The sequence below is a fragment of the Malania oleifera genome, chromosome 1 (genome assembly GCF_029873635.1).
Source record: "Malania oleifera isolate guangnan ecotype guangnan chromosome 1, ASM2987363v1, whole genome shotgun sequence".
Lineage (NCBI taxonomy): Eukaryota > Viridiplantae > Streptophyta > Magnoliopsida > Santalales > Ximeniaceae > Malania > Malania oleifera.
In genome coordinates this window covers 84,829,096-84,849,011 of record NC_080417.1, presented here as the reverse complement: position 1 = coordinate 84,849,011, position 19,916 = coordinate 84,829,096, and positions in this window count along the sequence as shown.

The following is a 19,916-nucleotide window of genomic DNA, read 5'->3' as shown; positions in this document are numbered from 1 at the left end:
GGCATTGGTTGATGTAACTTTAATTACTTAAGTATTTATGGTAAAGTAGAATACTCCACCCGAGGGCTTGCTGAGGAAGGCAAGTGCTTTGGTAATTATTTGTGGATACTAGAGCAGAGGGAAGCCAATTGTATGGGCGCATGACCTTCCCTATTCTTGGAGACTTTACCTAGATACCTAATCCGAAGGCTTACTAAGGAAAGTGAGTGCCCTGGTATTAGCACTAGAGTAGAGGGAATCTACTTGTATGAGTGGGTAGACTTCCCTATTCTCGGGAATTATCAGTAAAAATGATTATGTATGTGTGTATGTGAATGGGTGACAGAGAAGTCGACAATGATGTGATTAAGAATGCATTTTTCTTAGCTTCTATTGATAGTGAAATACAACTGGATGTATATTTTATAATTCTATATCAAACACTTCAGTCACATATTGTTGTAACTTATTTCTTCCTTACTGAGAGGTGTCTCACCCCGGTGAATATTTAATGGTTTCAGGTCTTCCAGGTGATCGAACTTAGATAGCTCTAGGTAGGGTTCAGTTGGTGTGTGGATAAATAGAATAGGTTTATGTCATGTTTTGTGTTAAATTATCCTAGTTATGTAATATGAAGAATGAGATTGTACTTTATGGGTTTGCATATGTAAATATAGAACTCTGGTATTTTGTTTGAGGTTATTTTATTATTTGCTGCGTGAATGGTATAAGAGATGTATGATTGGTCTCATAACACTCTGGGCCACATGTGGCGGGTCCAGGGCATTACAGTTAGTATTAGAGCATAACGATCTTGCAGAATTTAGGAGGATTAATACTAGAGTATAGGTTTGAGTTGGATAAGGGTAGGAATGGGTAGATTAAGGTACTAACAAGAGTTTCAGTTTGTTTTGTAGCCTGGAGGCAAAAATCCCTTAATGGACTTCTGTGATTTTCTGAATTTGTAAATGGTTTCAAAAAATCACGGTAAATCCATCGACAGTGATGTTTCCAAGCAGAGAAAATGGAAATTAGAATTTAAATTTGAAGGTTAAGATGATTGCGGATAATTGGATTGTAGATATTTAATTGAGGATTTGGATGTTAAATTGGTTTCTTATTTTATGATTTTGTCATATATATTAAGATGTAGAGATTCTAAACTTGCCTCTGTTATATATATGTATGTATATATTCAGGGATGGATCCTAGAGGCAAAGGCGTGGATGAAGGAAGAGAAAGCAAGTTAGGAGCTTCCAATGGGGATGAGATTGATGCATCTCGATTGTTGCGAAGACTAACTCATCAGGTTAGGGAAGAGATGAGATGAGATTTTGGGGGATCAAGCTACCACTAGTGCACCGAGGTTGCTCGATTGATCAATTCACCCGTCTAAAACCCTCATCTTTTGAGGGTGGTATTGACCCGATCAAGGCTAGTACGTGGATGCAAGAGATGGAGAAGATAATGACAGTGTTGAACTGCACTAAGGAACAAAAGGTCCTTTTCACCACCTTCAAACTGGCCAGAGAAATTGAATGGTGGTGGCACGTAGTGAAGCTGTTGGAAGAATAGCGAGCGATACCTATAATGATGACCTGGGGTCATTTCAAGCAGGTCTTCTATAACCGATATTTTCCCTCCACCACCAAAAATGTAAAAGCGGAAGAATTTTTCAACCTGACTCAGGGGCGTCTCACTATCCAGTAGTATGCTACTAAATTTCTAAAACTTTCCCACTTCGCACTTTCCATGGTTCCAAATGAATACAAAAAGGTGAGGTGGTTTGAAAGGGGCCTGAATAAGAAGATTCACGAGCAAATGGTGTGTTTACAGATTCAAGATTTCCTAGAATTGGTGGAAAAAGCCATCGTGACAGAGTCAAGTCTGCAGAGAGGTACAGAGGTGTTAGGACAAAGGAAAAGGCTTATGTCTCCCCGCTCCCAAGCAAATGTCTGACAAGAGTCATGGAGGGGAGACAAAGATGTTGCAGGTTAGGGGTCGGAAAGGAATGATCGAGGATGTCAGGGCGATTTGTCATGCCCCCATTGCCCTAAATATAGCTAGCGACATTGGGGAGAATGCCGGAGTAGGGTTGTTGTGTGCTATAGATGCGGCAAATATGGTCATATAGCCCGGGAATGTCGAGAACCACTGAACAACACACCAGCTCCAAATCAGAGGAATAACTAGATGCCTAGCAGCAGCGAAGGCCCGACACGTATTTATATGTTGGGTACATTTGAGGGGAACAACGCTAAAAGTGCAGGTAATATGTCTACGTTAGCATGGGTATTAATTTTGTTTAACTGTGTATGATTTGATGTTGTATATGATTGAAATGAATGAATGTGCTTAGTTAGTTTTTTTTAGTTGTAAAAATGGGTGATTAACGAATTTCGAGGACGAAATTTTCTGAAGGAGGGGAGAATGTAATGACTTGAAAATTTTAATTAATAAAAATAATAAAATAAGATAAAAGGGAAGAAAAAGAAATATTTTAAGGGTGTTAGTAAGAACTCGTCGATGAACCAACTGGTCTCGTCAACGAGCGTTTTATCTTGTCTTGTCGACAAGGGCACATGTCTTGTCGACAAGGAGTTATTGAGAGGGTTTGAGGTATTCTGAAACTCATCGATGAACTCATAGTCTCATCGACAAGTGTTCTTCATGGGATCGTCGACGAGTCCACGTGTCTTGTCGACGAGTCCTTGCCTATAAATAGCAATTTCTTTCATTTTCAGCGAGAAAATGTTGCATGTATCCTTTCTCTCTCTAGAAAAATTACACTCTCACCTTCTCTCTAGGTTTCTGGTCTTGTTTCTCCTCCATTCGACGATCGAAAGTTACCACGAGACTTCTAGGAAGATTCTCTGCAACATAGGCGGAGCAGATTTTCGGTTTAGAGTACGTGGGAACCACTCCAAAATCTGGGTAGGTGAGATATCTTGGAGTTTCCTTGTTAAATATAATTATTTGGAGCATAGGAAGCATTAAATGAGTATTTTTCTAAGATTTGAGTGAGTTGGGAATTTTGGATTATAGGGTCTCATTTTTGTTCGATTTTGGGCTGAATCCCGAGGAGCAGCTAAGGAGAAATACTTTATAATAGATTTTTATTAATTTTTTCAAATCGGCTAAATTTTGGGTATAAAATTCTATATATTTAGGTATAATTTCTGAACAGTGAAGGTATTGAAAATATTGTTTTGATTATATACTATATTGGAAAATTTGTGTAGCATGAAAACAACTTTGATAATTAAATGGTTGTGAGTACTACGAAATTATGATTTATTGAGTGATTGTGAATACTGTTTGGGCTGTGAATTCTGCTTGGTTGAAAATACTGGTTAGTTGTGGATACGGTCTGATTGTGTATAATGTGGTAGATGCGTGGATGTGCTTGAGTGGTTGGTTTTGTTATTGATTTGTGATGTGGTTCATGTAAGTTGCAATATAGTGTTGGCAGTGGTATGAGGAGGTCGTTATATTGTACCTGATATAACCATCATATAAATTTGGCAATGGTATGAGAAGGTCATTATATGGGCGTTTATATTAGGAGGTAAAACATTGGCAGTGGTATGAGGAGTTTGTTTTACCTATTTACCAAGAATATGGTGTTATATGTTGTAATATGAGTGATGATTAGTCTTGTGTGAACCAGAAGAAGTGTATGTTGTATGTATGATAGTCCTATGTGGACCAGTCTTGTGTGGACATGTATATTGTACGTGTGAGAGTCCTATACGGAGATTTCATTCTATGTGGATATGGACCCTATGTGGGTGAGAATGAAGAATGTGTATATCCTGTGTGGATTGATTGTGGTATGCGTATATGTGTGAAACTTTGTTAAATGATTGGCATTGGTTGCATTCAACTTTAATTACTTAAGTATTTATGGTAAAGTAGAATACTCCACCAGAGGGCTTGCTGAGGAAGGCGAGTGCTCTGGTAATTATTTGTGGATACTAGAGCAGAGGAAAGCCACTTGTATGGGCGAATGACCTTCGCTATTCTCGGAGACTTTACCTTGGATACCTAACCCAAGGGTTTACTGAGAAAAGTGAGTGCCCTGGTATTAGCACTAGAGCAGAGGGAATCTACTTGTCATGTAAACTTCCCTATTCTCGGGAATTATTCTCTGGTATTTTAAAAATACAAATGGGAGTGGAGGGGAGGTGAGGGGAGGGGAGGGCAGAGACCTCCTTAAAACCAACCCCGATGACCAAAAAAATAGATATATATATAGATAAACAATGATCAAAGCAAGACAAAATTACAATTTTGGGGTGGGGAGAAGCGAAACTGACAAAAGGCAGAGGAAAAGCCTGAAAATAACTCAATAGTGCGGTGAGGGCGAGTATGGGCTTCTAGTCAGTATCACCTGAGTGTGTGTCTTGGGCGTGTGGGGGGGCGGTCCTGGGCGGGGCGAAGGCCGGGGGGTAATTGTTGTTTAAAGAAGAAATAAAAGATAAAATGAGAGGAAAAACTGAGTGGAGAACGGAAGGGCTGATACCAACGGATGGGCAAGCCGCAAGCGACATGCGGGAGACCCAACAAACAAGAGGGGAAGACTGGTCAATGGAGGTCGAACCTCAACGACACGCCGTGAACCCAACAAGCAATAGGAGAATACTTGCCCAAGAAGCCTGACGGAAAGTGGGGAGAAAAAAAATCTTAACCCAACATTTATAAATGAAATGCAAACCATAGGTATAAAGTAACAAACCTCGACTCAATGATTATAATCGAATCACGAACTGAAGGTATAAAGTAACAAACCTTGACTCAATGATTATAAATAAATCACGAACCGAGGGTATAAAATTTGAACGCTACAAGAAAGAATCCTTGATAAGTTCACATTTTTATACATTTTTAATATATTGAATTTAAGAATCATAAAAAACCAAAACCTAAAGAAATAGATATTTAACTATAATGTATGCTCTTTCCAAAAATTTAATTAAATAAGAGTCTTACTTCGAGATACATGCCCTTTCCAAAGAGGGAAAGACTCAAAATATTAACTAAAAATCTAGCTCTAAGATATATTCCCTTTCTAATGACTCAATTAAATAAAGTCTAATTTCAAGATGATTAATCTTCTTTGGTAATATAATATTAAAATAAACTAAAAATTGCCCCCTTTACAACATTTATGTAGAGAGTTTAACAATCAAAGAGCGATAATAATGCATAATGAAGGTGTGTTTTGTATTGAACTTCATTCGTTGAACAATAATCTCTACTCCAAAGTTGATAGTTGTCTTAGATTTGAATTATATACGGGAAATAAAGTATTATTACTCACACATAATGATCCAGATATTGACATGAGCTTTCACAGTCAACACGTTTTGACTTTGTGCTTATCCCAATTTTATAAGCATAATTGAGAATAAATCTAATCCTCATAGAGAGCATAATTTATCAAGGGTGCTCTTGTGACTCTTATCACCCCACTCATAACACGAAGATTTTGTTTTGAAAATTCTGTAGTAGTTGAAACCTTGAAGTTAGTGATTTTTCGTTAAAATTAATTTCTGATTTCCTTTTCATTAAAAAATATATTTGTTTATTTGTGTTTGCTGACGAAGTTGTGTTTGGGCTTGTGTAGTTGATTTGATCCGAATAAGGCTGCGTAGATGATGAGCTGGCGATGACTAGACTCCTAGTCACGGTGCATGGGTGGACTCCTTCCATTCAAACCTTGCTGTTCCAGAATACCATAAATAATCCCCCGACTAAATTTGGCTTATAATAAACTTAAGAAGCATATCGAAGGATATCTATTAAATATCGTATTTATTAGCTTAGAAAATAAAGCAATTGAACTAATCCACCGCCTAAATTTGGCTTTAATTTTCTGAACACGTGCATGGCCAACCACTTCTAGCTATCATCCTTTTCAACGCCGATTTGCCGACGACTGCATGCATCTCAATCGTGCATTTCCAGTTATACTTTTTTTATTATTATTACTTTTTATTCTTACACTTGTTTTATGAAGCGTAATCAGACAAAAATAAAATATAATAATTTTTAAAAATCACTTACTAATAAATGATGAACTTATAAAAAAAATATGCTAAATTAAACAATCATGATCAATATATGTAATAAATTATTTAGCTCTAAAGGTTATATGTTAGCCCATATATATATTGTATCACATTTATAACTATTAGTACAACAATAAATTTACATATATGTTTTCCTTCAATAACTTGCAACAGTCTAATGCAGGCAAAAAAAGAAAAAATTAAAATTACAAAACATCACAATTAAGTTGAATTTATTTTGTTTCATAATTTTTTTAGATATTATAATTGTCGCAATGTGTGCGGATTGGGGTTCATGCTTTGACTAGGGTAGCCATTGAGAGATTGAGATAAATATTGACTCAACAATTATGTTTGACACATACTGATACTAATATGTTATTTATTTAGGTATAATTAGATCACCTAATCAAGGTTAATTGATCAATCTCTTTATGAAAAGTTAATTTCAAGAAATTAGTAGTCTTTGTTCAGAGAGTATAAATGCAAGGTGGAAGTATTTATACACTTTATATATGAGCTGTTAGATAGTATCAGTTAAGGAGCACTTTAGTCTTTATATCATTATTAGGATTAGGTTTATTCATCCAATTGTATTTAATATATGCATAAACTCACTCTCTCTCTCTCTCTCTCTCTCTCTCTCTCTCTCTCTCTCTCTCTCTCTCTCATTTTGCAATTGAATCTCTTCCTCTCTCTTTTTTCTCTATCTCTCTCTTTGCATTGAATCATGAATGTTTTCATGGTACGTACTAGAGCGCTAGGTTGATATCGTTGATTACAACAGTCTTGGTCTTGAGGCGAAAGAAGAAAAGGGCATCGTCATCGTAGAATCAGAGGTAGAGGACGGCATAGTGAGACGAGATTTAATTTACCTGGCAGCGCCATTGAAGAAGAGGTTCTTCTGTTGACAGCGCACATGCAAAGGCAGGGGAGATAGTCAGCATTGAGCACACACAACAGAGGGCCGGATTGAGGCAGTTGGAGATCGTTGCAGAGGGTTGCACAACTGGAACATTGATAGCCTCTTAGCATTTCTCTGGAAGATTCCAGTTGATTCCAAAAGAGGTAGACGAAACAGAGGGCATTGTCGTCGTAGAATTAGAGGTGGAGAACAGTGTAGTGAGAGGAGATTTCCCTAGCAGCACCGCTGAAGAAGAGGTTCTTCTATTGGTAGGTTTTCAGGCGAAAAGGAGAGAGGATGGTGGCCAGGACATCACGGGCGGCTGCGTCAAGGAGATGTAGCTTGACCTCGACCTCTTGGCTTCATTTGTTGATTAGATCTTTACTATTAATTTCTTTGCATTTGAAGATGGTTGGTGAAAGAGATGATTGTCTCTAAGCTAGTAGTGTTCAATTAAATGGAAATAATTATTCATATTTGACATATGTGAAAAAATTGAAAGAAAGAATATATTGTAGGGAAAAAAAGAAATAAAATTGAAACTTGGAGAGAAAACTCAAATTTCCAATGATTACGCACTTAAACTGCGTAAGTAGGTGGTTTAATTCATGCGTTGAAACTTATATTTTTAATTAAATACTTAATTACTCTAAATATTTTAACACGATATCTTATTTATAATATTTGAGTTTTATTTAGTAATTTATGAATTTTTGGTATTTTTTATCGCAGGAAAATTATCGTGAGCTAAAACCGGTAGCAGTTCGTAATTTGCGCATATATTTCTCGTTCGAACTCTGATCGAGATGATTCAAAATCCCAAAAAAAATACAAAAAGATTATCTACAACTCCCGTGTTTCAAGCTTTGAGAGATACGCCCCCTAGGACGATCAAAGTCGCCACTTTTTGTTAAGAAATAAAAAGAAGAAGAAAGAAGGAATAATGAAAAGGAAAAGAAAAAAAAATTCTGATGTGACCTAGCCATGTAGCCGAGTCCAGGTATCCTTCCTGGGTTGGGTGTAGGGCTTCTTTCCCCCTTCCCCTATTTATTTCTTCTTTGCTTTCTCTTCCTCTGGGTAGCCCCTTCTTCTTCCTTCCCTTCCTTTTCTCCTTCTCCTTCCTTTCTCCTCTTTTCTTCATTCTCTCGAACACAGCCCCAACTCCCTTAGGCTATTTAATCTTCTTCTCCCTTTCCTCAACTCTCTCTATTCCTCTGTCCCTCTATCTCTCTCCCTTTTTTCTTTATTTTCCTTTGCTCTCCAGCTACACCCCGAACTCCCCCTACTACTGTCAACTTGAAGCCAGCCACCCCGAGAGCCTCCCCTGCGTCCGCATCTCTCTCTCTCTCTCTCTCTCTCTCTCTCTCTCTCTTATTATTTCTTTTGAACAATGTTAGTTTAATAATTTATTGAAAATTCAATTAAAGTTCAACTTTTAATTCTAGGTTGAGATTTTATTAATTAAATCAATTTAATTTCTTCTTTTTTTCTTATTTAGTATTATCATTAGATTTAATTTTATTTTTCTTGAATTAATTTTTGATTGCTTTAAGTTCGGTTTGGTTTCTTGAAAAAAAAAAAAAATACCAAAGAAAAAAAAAAACCTTCCTTATGATTTAAATTGGTTGCCTTTCTTTGGAAGTTGAATTTAGTTGGGTTTGATTTAAATTAAGTTTGTTTAATTTAATTCCGGATTTTCTCGTGTTTATGTTTAGTGTTAATGTTAAAGTTTTAATTTTTGGTTAGTTCTTAATTGCATAAAATCTTTGGTTCTTGAGTTTGCATTCTATTGAGATTTTTAGAATTGTGTGTTTTAATTTGCGTAGGAAAGTTATCATTTTTAGTTTTGTCTGAAGTTCAACGCGTGTTTCAATTTTTGCCTGATTAAACGTAGGATTTCTATTTCTCGTTATTTAATTCAGTGCATGTTAGGTTTTAGAGTTTAAATTGCATGTTCGTTTAATTTGTCAAAAGAAACTTTAAACAACCAGAGAACCCGAATCTGAACTGAGTTGAGTAACTTTTTATTTTCGATTGGAAATACGCAAAATTTGGAATTAAACTGCATTTCCTGAGGAGACGATCTGACCCATGGGTTAAATATTATACGACAGAACTCTTATACTTGAGATAGCTTCCGAGCTACTCATTTTTTAGAGTGAGTCAAGTTTTTTGCGCTTTGCCAGAGAATGTCGGTCTTAGTCTTAAATTAATGTTTTCCCATCATTTTAATTAGTCTCATGAAAAATAAAAAGAAAAAAAAATAAAAAAAAAATTTGAGCTTTGAAAAAAATTATGGCTGCACCTGCACCACGCACACTTATGGATTTTTTGCAGCTTCAATACACCACTGCACCATCTTACACTACTTTACCTAATAACGAACTTAATTTCATGATGCAGCGCGGGAGGAAGTCATTGCTACCTCTGTTCTACGGGGCGGAATTTGAGTGCCCTTATCGGCACCTGGCGGAGTTCGAGTTGACTTGCAATATTTTTTTTCTCTTGTGCTAAAACTGATGAATCTACTAGACTGCGTTTATTTCTTGCTTCTTTGAAGGATAAGGCGCAGATGTGGTTTAATTCTTTGAGACCTCACTTTATCTCTAATTGGGCTAATATGGAGCGTGAATTTCTACATAGGTTTTGTCCCTCACAGAGAACTCAATTTTTGCAGGATCAGATTATTCAGTTTATGCAGAAAGGTGACGAGACTTTTCGGGCTTGCTGGGAGAGGTTCAAAGATCTGCTAAGTACTTGTCCACATCACGTGTTTGAATCATGGAGGTTAGTTAATTGTTTCTATAATGGTTTTACTTTTGATTGCAAGCACTTTGTCCAGACCATGTGCAATGGAGAACTCTTCAGCAAGGAACCGGATCAAGCACTATCATTCTTTGATTACCTAACTAAAAGTGTCCAACAATGGAATACACGATACAATCAGGCACCTATGATAGTACAACCTATCAGCACAATCAGTGGTGGAGATAAATATGAGCCAACATATTACCTAGACACTCTTCCACCTCAATATTAGCCACAACAGATCTCTTAGAGATGTGTGCCATTAGGATTTCAATCTAATGCAGCACCTGCTCCGCCAAGGATATCTCTTGAGGATGCTTTCCAGTTGTTCATGCAAAGTCAAATCAATCAGTATACTTAGTCCATAAATGAATTGTTGGACACCACTAATGCGATGAGCATGCAGTTGGATATCTTAGAAAAAATGAAATTTTCGGTGGAACCTCAGCCTAGTCCTCGAGAATACCAGCAACAACAACAACAAATGCATAATGTTTCTTTTGAGACAACGAAGGCCGTCATTACTTCGCAGAAGCGGGAAAGAAGTTTCCCAACTTAAGATGCTCATCGACAAACAATTAGTTGTCTCAGCACTTGAAGTTACAGCTGAGACAGATGAAGTCAAAGAAAAACTAGAGGAAGTGGGCCTATAAGTGAAGCATTCAGTTAATGAGGAGGTTGATACTAGTAACGAGTACCAACATGTGGTACCTTATCCTCAGAGCTTGGCAGCCGTAGAATCGTCATTCCTGACTAACATAGATGTCAAGGAGTCCAATGCTGAAGCAAATCCCCGCAGTGGTAAGATGATTGGTACACCCGATAAAGAGGTTGAGCATAATGGTGAATGTTTAACTTCCAAGGAATCAGGTAAAACTTTTAATTCTAATGCTTCTAAATAAATAAAGGTAACTGTTCCAACAACTTTTCCTTGAAAATTAGTTCGTAAAGAAGTAAATTTCTTGGAAAAAATGCTGAATAAATATCCTTTCTTGTTAAAACAAGAAAGTCAATCTGCACATGTATTGTCTGGTATTTTGAAGAGTATTATTTCATTTGAGGCTGACTTTCGTGTATGCAGACTGCTTCATTGTGGTAACTCAAATTTGGAGACCCGCTAGTTCAATTTATAGACATGCACCCACCAGACAAGATTCCTCCAGAGCCTCCGCCAGACAACTGTGATGTTTTTCTTTCCCTTCTTTTCATTTTGTTCTACCTTATTTTATTTTTAGTTAACTTTCAAGTACATTTTTCTATAATTTCAGTTTTTCTTTTCTATTACTTCTCCACCCAAGTATGCCCTACTTCTCCTATGCACATCTTTTCTATCTCCCCTATGCTTTCACATTGAGGATAATGTTCCACTTTAGTTGGGGGGGAGGGGGTTGAGCATTTGCATGTGACACTGTGCATGTATGCTTTCTGGGTTTTAAATATTAATTTGAAAATATACATACATACATATATATATATATATATATAAAGAGAAAAAAAAAAAGAGTATTGAGGAATTACACTTATGCCATGATTAACACTGACTTATACCCTTCACACACTTGCATATAACCTACGAATTACACACTTGAGTCATCTATGCGTAGTTTCTCTTTATATGATTTTGTAACTCCATGAAGAATTGATTGGTAGTACACTCATGTTAATTTGGTTATATAAACTCTTGTATTTACATAGCATCTCATAAGGCTGAATAGACACATTTATATGATTCATTGCACTTAGGGTTCCTTATGAGTATTGAGAGAACACCCGTGGCGACTATGACACCATATGAGATATCCTTGAGCTATTTATCATTCTTTTGAGTGTTAACATCAAATCAGAGTTCACAAAACTCAGTTCCTTTTTCTTTTGGATGATTCTTTGTACACGAGTCTCTATTTTTGATTTGCTAGCCTAGAGGTGATATCTAGTGGGGAGATAGAAACCTAGGTCTGGTAGCCTACTCAAGATGCGAAGGCTGAACCACCCCTAGAAATAGACTTAGTTCATGGACTATTGTTCGAGCTTACTTCTCATAAGTGGTATGAAGATAATAAAAAAGTGTAATGATTGTCATAATTGACCAAGAAAAGACAGAAATTGAAGAATAAGCAGAAGAAAGAATAAGACAAATAGAAATGCATATGAAATGAAATGCTAATGCCTGCTCCGCACAAATACCACAAAAAGTCAGGGACACGACACATGTTTTCCACTTATAAAGATTCTTCCATCGGTTAATGCCTCAGATGTATTCACTCCAAGTTTGTGAATAAGTTAATCTAGGATGGTCTCAGTTGGACATGGTGAGTAGGTGAGAAGATGCTAGGGTGAAGGACCCGACACCTCACAAACATACTAAATCCTTTCAAACTAGTCCACTCCATACATTCAACATTTGTTCCTTGCAATATATGGGATGTTTGATCGCGACACTTCTCCTCACATATGACGAGCGAACCCATTCCTTTTGAGTGTTTTGAGGGTATACTAGTTAGACCGAGTCAAAATGACCATTCTGTAGGTGTCCACTGGTATCCTAGGTGTAATAAGTCACACACATCACACACACCTTGAGATTTCTTCTATGTATACTCAAATTTATATGACCACATTAACTTTGAATTGTACGGCTGATTAACTTCATGTAAGTATAATGTTCTTAAATGTTATAATGATGAAACTTGCATGAGTGACATGCTTTAGAATTATGTGCATTGAATATGAACGAGCTTGTGTGAAATTCAATTGTATTCTTGTATGTGAAACAGTATGATTGTGTTGCAAGGGAATTAATTTCATTTTTACTCGAGTTAGTATTTGTGGATACCACCCTTGAATTCATTAACGCTATTTTCTAGAGACTAGCAAAATGTTAGTTGGGGGGGGGGGTGTGATTACGAGCTTAAACTACGTAATTTGGTGGTTTAATTCATGCATTGAGATTTATATTTTTAATTAAATATCTAATTACTCTCCATATTTTAACATGGTGCATTATTTATAATATTTGGATTTTATTGAGCAATATATGAATTTTTGGTACTTTTTTATCGTGGAAAAATTATCGTTAGATATAACCGGTACTAGTTCGTAATTTGCGTATAATTTTCCCGTACGAGCTCTGATAGAGATGATTCGAAATGCTAGAGAAAAAAGAGAAGATTATCTACAACTTTCATGTTTCAAGATTTGAGAGATACTAACCCTAGGATGATCAAATTTGCCACTATTTGCTAAGAAATAAAAAGAAGAAGAAAGAAGGAATAATGAAAAGGAAAAGAAAAGAAAAAATTCGGGTGTGACCCGACTATGCAGCTGGGTCCAGGTATCCTTGTTGGGTTGGACGTAGGGCTTCTTTCCCCCTTACCCTATTTATTTCTTCTTTGCTTTCTCTTCTTCTGGGCAGCCCCTTCTTCTTCCTTCCCTTCCTCTTCTCCTTCTCCTTCCTTTCTCCTCTTTTCTTCATTCTCTTGGACACATCCCCAAGTCCCTCAGGCTCTCTAACCTTCTTCTCCCTTTCCTCAACTCTCTCTATTCCTTTATCCCTCTGTCTCTTTCCCTCATTTCCTTATTTTCCATTCCTCTCCAGTTGCACCCCGAACTCCCCCTGCTGCTATCAACCTGAAACTAGCCACCCCGAGAGTCTCCCCTGCGTTCGCTGCTACCCCGTCCCTCTCTAGTGTTATTGCTGAAGGCCCAAGCTCCAGCCTGTCGCTGCTACTGCAGCTTCATCCCACAACCAGCCTCCTGAAAGTCCCTTCCTGCTGCCCATGAGCACAAATTCAAGGACTCGAACCCGCTATAGTCTTCCAGTCCTATTGCCTCTGCTCTGCTGCCGGGAGGACCCTGTTGGTGTTATGCTTCTGCTACTACAAACTGAGGCCCTTCTAAAGCTGCTGTGTTGCAGAAGACCTATATGACTGACTTAACTCTCTCTCTCTCTCTCTCTCTCTCTCTCTCTCTCTCTCTCTCTCTCTCTCTCTCTCTCTCTTATTCTTTCTTTTGAATAATGTTAGTTTAATTGTTTATTGAAAATTCAATTAAAGTTCAACTTTTAATTCTAGGTTGAGATTTTATTAATTAAGTCAATTTAATTTCTTTTTTTTTTCTTATTTAGTATTATCATTAGATTTAATTTTCTTTTGCTTGAATTAATTTCTGCTTGCTTTAAGTTCGGTTTGGTTTCTTGAAAAAAAAAAGGAACAAAATACCAAAGAAAAAAAATACCTTCCTTATGATTTAAATTGGTTGTCTTTCTTTAGAAGTTAAATTTAGTTGAGTTTGCTTTAAATTAAGTTCGTTTAATTTAATTCCAGATTTTTATCGTGTTTACGTTTAATGTTAATGTTAAATATTTAGTTTTTGGTTAGTTCTTAATTGCGTAAAATCTTTGGTTCTTGAGTTTGCATTCGATTGAGATTTTTAGAATTGCGTGTTTTAATTTACGTATGAAAGTAACCGTTTTTAGTTTTGTTCGAAGTTCAACATGTGTTTCAATTTCTACCTGATGAGACATAGGATTTCTGTTTTTCATTATTTATTTTACTGCATGTTAGCTTTTAGAGTTTAAATTGTGTGTTCGTTTAATTTGTGAAAAGAAACTTAAAATAACTAGAGAACTCGAATCTAAACTGAGTTCAGTAACTTTTTATTTTTGATTGGAAATACGTAAAATTTGGAATTAAACCACATTCTCGGAGGAGATGATCTAGCCCTTGAGCAAAATATTATACGACAAAACTCCTATACTTGGGATAGCTTTTGAGCTGCTCATTTTTTAGACTTAGTCATCCAACTTATATTTTATTTCTTGTATATTATCATGTACAACATAAACCTCCTATATATACACGCAAAGTCTTAACTAACTAAACAATTAACTATTAAATTAACAAGAAACAAATGCTGAAAAGTAAAAAAAACCAACTTAACAGAAGGAAACTATCAACAGTTACAGGGCAAACCATCGATGGTTTCATATAGAAAAAATCCGTTGATAAATTTAGTTGTAATCGTCGACGGTTTATGTCCTGAAGCCAGGCATAAATTTAATAGTCCCCCTCAAGATCGAGTGTAAAGATTTATTACACCCATCTTGGAAAGAATATTAGAGAAAAGATTGTAACCAAGGGGCTTTATCAAAATATCGGCTAACTAACCAGCAAAAAAAAATGTTGTGCTTTCATAGTGCCGGCCAACAATTTTTCTCAAATAATATGGCAATCAATGTTAGTATGTTTTGTACGTTCATGAAACATTGAGTTGGCGGCTATATGCAAGGCAACCTCATTGTCACAAAAAGAGCACGACTAGTTTAACAAATGTTGCAGCCAAGTAACTTCACATGTAGTCGATGCCATGGCACGATATTCAGCCTTTGCTGTAGATCTAGACACTTTATTTTGCTTCTTGGATTTCCATGAAATAAGGGATTCTCCAAGAAACACACAAAAATCAGTAATATATTTTCTAGTGTCTCGACATGTGCGTAGTAGCCCAATCTGCATCACAAAATTCTTTCAACTGTAAATCATTTAATGATGGAACGAACAACCCTTGATCAGGATTGCTTTTAATGTATCTCAAAACACAATGAGCAGCAGCTAAATGAGCTTTAGTAGGATTTGCAATATACTGACTTAATATTTGAACAGAAAATGACGAGTCAGGCCTCGTAATGGTCAAGTAGAGAAGTCTACCTACTAATATTCTGTAACAAAGCATATCTAAGAGAGGCTTTCCTTCTATTTTAGATAATCTTATGTTCTGGTCCATAGAAAATGAAGCTAGTTTACATGCCAAATACCCTGAATCTAACAATATCTCAAGGACATACTTCCTTCGTGAAATCGCAATGCTTTTGTGGAACAATCAATCTCAAGACCAAGAAAATTTTTCAAAGGTCTGAGATGTTTGATCTTGAACTGAGAAAAGAGTTACTTCTTTAAATCAAGGACAACATCATCGTCATTGCTAGTAATGATGATATCATCTGCATATACCAAAAATGCAATGAATGAATTATCTTTCTGTCGAGTGAACATTGTGTGATCAACTGAAGATTGAACAAAATCGTTAGTTAGGAAGGCAGATGAAAAGTTAGAGAACCACTGTCTTGATGCTTGTTTAAGACCATACAAATATTTATCAAATCTACACACAAACTGAGTGTTAGTAGAATCAACTTGAGTAAACGGTAGAAACTCCCCCTAAGCAAATGATCCCTTCAAATTGTAATGAAAACTAGGAGGTAAAGACATGTACACCTCCTCTTCCACGTCTCCATGCAAAAATGCATTATTGACATCCAGTTGATGCAAAGACCAATTCTTGGAAGTAGCTATAGCTAACAAGACTTGTACAATAACTAACTTGGCAACTGATGAAAACGTTTCCAAGTAATCCAATCCTTCTTGTTGTGTATAGTCCTTAGCAACTAATCGTGCCTTGTATCTTTCCATATAACCATCATAATTATATTTAATCTTGTAAACCCATTTACATCCAACAACTTGTTTGTTAGGAGGCATGTAAATGAGTTATAGTCCAAGTTTTATTACCTTCCAAAGCTTGAATTTCATTAGCCATGGCATTACACCATTGAGTGTGTTGAATGGATTGTCAAAAAGATGTTGATTCTTTCTGCAAATAAATCAAAAGTGTGAATGCTTTATGAGGATAAAAAATATTGGAATATGATAGAAAATTATAAATTGGATATTTAGTACTTGATAGAAGACCATTACTCATGAAATCTGATGATGAAGTGGCATTTGCAATGTTAGCTAAGTTGCAATGATAATCTGCAAGATATGATGAAGCTCTGTGAATTCTGGTGGACTTTATAATCTGAGTCTGCAAAGTTGTAGAATCAAGATTTTGTTGGGAAGAAGCTGAAGTATATACCAGTTCATATATGGAATTGGAAATAATATCAACAGAATTTGAAGAAGTGTTTTGAGTTGTAGGATATGTGAGTATATCAACTGGAATGAGATCATCTGTTTGAGAAACTAGTATGACTACTGATGGAGTGGGAATATCATGACTAGTTTTGAATGGAAATATAGATTCTCAAAAAATTACATCTCTAGATAAGAAAATGACATTGGCTTCTAAATTATAGAAAAACACAAGGACGAGCTCTGGGTTTAAATTTAGAGCGATTATAAGATAGAGTAAATACAAAACAAAGATAACCAAATACTCTAAGATGAGTATAAATTGGGGTTTTGAGAATAATACTTTGTATGGTGTTTTATTGGATGGAAGGGGAGAGAGTGTTCTATTTTTTAAGTAAGCTACTGGGAACACAATCACTTTAGAAAATAAGGGGTAAATTTGCATGAAATCCAAGAGATCTTGCTACATTTAATAGATGTTGATGCTTACGCTTAACTACACCATAGAACTTCCCTAGGTATCCTATCATATGCTTTCTCAAGGTCAATAAATATCATATGCAAGTCCCTCTTCTTTTCCCTAAACTTTTCCATTAATCTTCTTAAAAGATAAATAGCTTCTATGGTAGATCTCCTAAGCATAAAACCAAATTGATTTTCTGAGATCTTCGTTTCTAACCTTAATCTTTGTTCAACTACTCTTTCCCATAGTTTCATCGTATGACTCATAAGTTTAATTCCACAATAGTTATTACAATTTTGAATATCTCCTTTATTTTTGTATATAGGTATTAAAGTGCTTTTCCTCCATTCATTTGGCATTTTCTTAGTTTTTACAATTGTATTAAATAAATTAGTTAACCATATAATTCCATTATCACCCAAGCATTTCCAAACTTCAATTGGGATGTTATCTGGTCCCATAGCTTTCCCATTTGTCATCTTTTTTAGTGCAAACTTAATTTCGTTAACTCTAATTTTTCGAATAAATCTTATATTTTTAGTCTTTTTCTCATTTGAAAATTCTAAATTTAAGCCTTCTATTTGGTTTTCGTTAAACAACTTACTAAAATAACTTCACCATCTTTCTTTAATATCTTCGTCCTTAACCAAGACAATATCATCCTCACTTTTTTATATATTTTACATTTCCTAAGTCCTTGTTCTTTCTTTCTCTAGCTTTAGCAAGTTTAAATATATCTCTTTCCCCTTCTTTTGTACCTAATCTATCATACAAACTATTAAATGATCTATATTTAGCTTCACTAATGGCCCTTTTTGCATCTTTTCTTGCCTCCTTATATTTTTCAAAGTTATCGCTGTTTCTACATTTTTACCACGTTTTATACCAAATTCTTTTTGTCTTTATGATTTTTAATAGATCTTTATCCCGCCACCAACTTTCTTTGCTATTTGAGAATCTCCCACTTGATTCGCCTAAAATCTCTTTTGCTATCTTTTTAATAGAGCTAGCTAATCTATTCCAAAGAGTATTTGAATCTATCCCATCCTCTAAGATCCAATCCCCATCTTTGATCATTTTATCTTTAAATTTTATTATATTTTCTCCTTTTAGGTTCCACCATCTAGTTCTCCTACACTGGTTTATTTTATCCTTTTTCTTCCATTTTTTAATGCATATATCTAACACTAAGACTCTATGTTGTGTGGTTAGACTTTCACCTGGAATAACTTTACAATCCTTGCATGATACACGATCTACCCTCCGAGTTAAAAAAAAATCTATTTGACTTCTATTTTGTCCACTTTTAAAGGTTATTAAGTTTTCTTCTCTCTTCTTAAAGTAAGTATTCATTATACTAAAATCATATGACATAGCAAAGTCTAAGATCATCTCCCTAGACTCATTTTTGTCTCCATATCCATATCCTCTATGTATTCTTTCATAATTTTTATTATCTCTTCCAACGTGTCTATTCAAATCTCCTCCTATAAATATTTTCTCAGTCCCTGGTATGCCTTGTATAATACTATCCATATCTTCCCAAAATTGTCTCTTAAGATTTTCTGCTAAGCCAACTTGAGGAGCATAAGTACTAATGATATTTATTATCTCTTGTCCTAATACCATTTTGATTTTTATAATTCTATCCCTTACTCTAATTACATCCACAACGCTATCTTTTAAGTTTTTATCTATAATAATAAAAATTACAAAAAATAATCAAAAGTTGCATCCGACGATTGTAGTGCATGCATGCATGGCATCGTACTGATGTTATGACAGTCGCAAACCCTACAAATTAAGAATCATAAAAAATTAATAGTAATTAGTATACAAATGGAGAGTTGGCGCCCAGTATAATCAGGAAAAAAAATATAGAGAGTGCGCCGTACAATAATTTTCAATCCTAAACAAATAATTGAAATGAATGTGAATGGCGTACGTATGAATATATACAATTGCATGCATCAAACCACGCACGTAAACACTTTAACTCGTTCTCAAAATAGAATATCCTTGGTGGTGGACAAATGATAATGCTTATCCATAGTTAAAAGCAAATGATTTGCCATCTATGTTAATAGATGCAAATTTAGGGCTTAATGAAATGAATTTTCATTTAACTTTCACTCATCCTTTCAAAAATATTTTAACATTCATTTTATTATAATTATCATTGTACATGGTTTTTTTTTTTGAAAAAAATTTAACGAAATTTCGGCAGCATGTTTGTAAATTGGACATCTTCCCATAAAACCTATATCTGATAGGTTCAAATAAGCCATTTATAATTCAGTTCAAGACACACGAGAACCTATATCCACTACCAGCATGCAATACACATCAACTACATCTGTCATGTAGGAGGCATTCTAGACTAGCATGCAATCAGGTAGCAATCAACAAATCAAATATATAATATATCCATTAAAGAATATAAATAGCAGAGAACAGTGGATAGTATTGAGTTCAGTGTAGTATTGTTATTCATCTAGTCATATGGACATGAATGTTATGAGATGATGAGAGCATTTAATTTAAAGAATTATGAAGATGATGCTCCCTCTAAGTTATGTATATATTCAACTTATGTATTTTACTAATTTTCAAATCCTTAGCCAAGTGTTTTTAAGATTTTCAATGATTTAGGCTTGGTAATGAATGTTATAGGCTTACCAGACCAAAAATATAAAAATGAATGCTTCTTTAAATGAACTAAGCCTACATTGCCTCCTTTCTTATAAATTCCTAACTTTTACTCATCATTTCAAAAATAT